A 2,937-nucleotide genomic window follows, 5' to 3' on the forward strand; every position below is an offset into this window, starting at 1 on the left:
TATCGTTTCAGATGAATTTTGTACTCTGTAAGTAATATTTAAAATTTGGGTTTTTTTCTATTAAGCATTCTTTCTATTAAAGATTAATATCGTCTGCATTTCAAGATGTATTTTAAACACCTCTCTATATTCCAGGATCTGTTATTGATGTTTCTTTCTTCTTTTCTCTTCACTCCAGGCAATTTAAGAACCAAAAATAAGTGGTTCAGAATGTGCATTAAAATACACAATGAACTTTTATGCAATTATTCGTTTTTTAAAAAAGAACGTAACAGTAAGAACAACTCTATTAACAATAGAACAAGTTCTGAGAGGAAAAGTTTAGAATTGTTTTAAATATTTAAGATCCATATTGAGCATATCCAAAGTAGCTAGAAAAGGCGTTCAATGAAGGTAGAACCGATCTAGAAAGATTACACGTATGAATTTGGACCTGGTGAATCTGAATGAAATAAGCTAGAGAATAGCAAAAAGAAATAAAATTCTCTTGCAGTTGAGGAGCCACAATGCTGCATGACTTGCTATTGGTGTTTTGTTTTTTTTAAATAGGATTCTAATGCTATATTTGCTATACTTGGCCTGTTAGAACTTTTATCTGTGTTGTAAAAACTATCATTGGTTCTACTATAGCAGTGTTGGTAAACCTTTTCGGCACCGAGTGGCGAAACGGGAGGGTGCAGATGCTGGAAACAAGAGCAGCTGACTGGTGCATATGGTCACGCCAGGAAAATGATCTAGACCAGTTGTGCACCTGAAACCAGAAAAGCAGCCTCCCAGTGCGCATGCATGTACTTGGAAGATGATCTTCCAGTTTCCTTTTTTTGAAAAAAAGTTTTTTATTTTTTCTTTTCTTATATACATATTGTATATAAGACATTCTCTTGTCCGTAAATAATCATACATATTTTTTCTAAAAGCACAAAGATAAAACACTTTAATTACATTTGGGGTTGCTCTTCTACCCTTTCTTTCCCTTCATTTCACAACAAATCTTCTTCTCCTCTTTTTCCTCCTTCCCTCCTCGCCTTTCCTACCTTCTTTCTCCTCCTTTCCCTCCTTCCTACTTCCCCTTCCTCTCCCCCACTCCTTTCCTCTTTCCCTTCTTTCTCACCTTCTCACCTACTCTTATCCCCTATCCTATCTTCCTCTCCTTCCCCTTTCTTCCATCCCTCTCTCTCCTTCACCTCCTCTATATTACCCTCTATTCCTCTCTTTTTTCTTTCTCCTTTGTTGTATAATATTTCCCTTATTTGGTAACCGAGCAACTCCAATTTTCTAATATTATATATTTTCTTTTCAGTTTCTTTTCCATTTTACCCAATCTATCATTTCATAATTGTACATTTATATTTATAATCTTCTTTCTTCCCCCCAAACCCCCTTTTCCATTTACTCTGGCCCTATCTGGATTTCTATTTCTTTTTTGTCATTTCCCTCATTTAATTTTCCATTATTAACATTGTTTTTCTATCTATCGTCTTTTATTCATATCTTTTTTCTAACCATACATAGAATCTTTCCCATGTCTTGAAATATACTGATTCCTCTTTATCTTTTATTCTTAGAGTTAATCTATTCATTTCCGCACAGTCTAAAATCTTTTTTATTACTTCACCTTCTGACGGAATTCTCTCTATCTTCCAATTTTGCATAAATACAATTCTTGCTGCTGTTATTACGTGTATAATTAAGTACATATCTTCTTTACTATATCTCTGGCAAAATACCCAATAAAAAATTTTCTGGCTTTAATTTTATAGATTTTTGTAACATTTCCTTTAACCATGTCTGTATTCTAAACTAATAGTTTTTTGCTTTTGTACATGTCCAACACATACGATAATATGATCCCAGCAAATGTGAGCATTTTCAACATTTAGCTGATTTATCTTTAAACATTTTTGCTAGTCTTTCTGGTGGCATGTGCCATCTATAAAACATTTTATATAAGTTTTCTTTATATGCAGTTGCCATTGTCAAGTTATAATTCCTTTCCCATAGTTGTTGCCATTTCTCTAATTCTATTGCATAACTGAAATTTTTCAATCTTCCAGTTTCCTGTGTGCGCACGCACACCAGTCAGCTGGTCTTTGCGCGTGCATGCACGCCAGAAGACCAGGTGGCCAGTGCACATGTGTGTGGCGGAAACCAGAAGCTCATGTTCCCAGTGCATGCATGCACACCAGGCAGCTGCTCTTCCAGTTTCCAGTGCTCCCGGGTGCGTGAAGACAGATGGCTGGTGCGACGGAACCCAGAAGAACAATGGGCGACAGTTCCCGTGCCCAGAGAAATGGCTCTGCGTGCCACTTCTGGCACATGTACCATAGGTTTGCCATCACTGTACTATAGCCATAGGCTTGAGCAGGTCAAGCATTAGGAAAAAAGAGTGAAGCTTGAGATATGGTTTGAATTTTTATTCAAAGGTAATATTTTAAATACTTCTGCTTTTTGAAATAACAGAAAGTACTTAAATAGGAGATAAGTTGAATCAAGATGCTGGTAAGGCTAGCAAAAGAATTCTGGTTATGAATTTAACTAACTGGCTGCTTAGAATATAGCACGTAAAGTCTTTGAAAAGATGTGGCATTGGGGAGTCACAAACGTGGGCAAAGTTGGTATTTCTCAGGGGCAAGAAAGGAATAAGGGATGAGTTCACTATTGCCTGAAAGACCATGTTCCCCTCAAAGGTCATATGTGTAAAAGAAGTAAATACTCTTGCAAGGTGGACAGGTGAACTTTAGAAATTTGCTGGATCAGACCAAAGCCTGTCTCAGTCCAGCACTTCCTTTCCCATTATAGCTAAATTCTCCAGTACACTCACAAGCAGGATATGGAGGGAGTTCCTGCTTTTGTGCCACTGTAACTAATACTCAGAGGCATGGTGATTCCAGTTCACTGAAGTCTAATAGCCTTGGATAGACCTGCTCCCTATCAATT

The sequence above is a fragment of the Ahaetulla prasina genome, chromosome 6 (assembly GCF_028640845.1).
Source record: "Ahaetulla prasina isolate Xishuangbanna chromosome 6, ASM2864084v1, whole genome shotgun sequence".
Taxonomy (NCBI): Eukaryota; Metazoa; Chordata; class Lepidosauria; order Squamata; family Colubridae; genus Ahaetulla; species Ahaetulla prasina.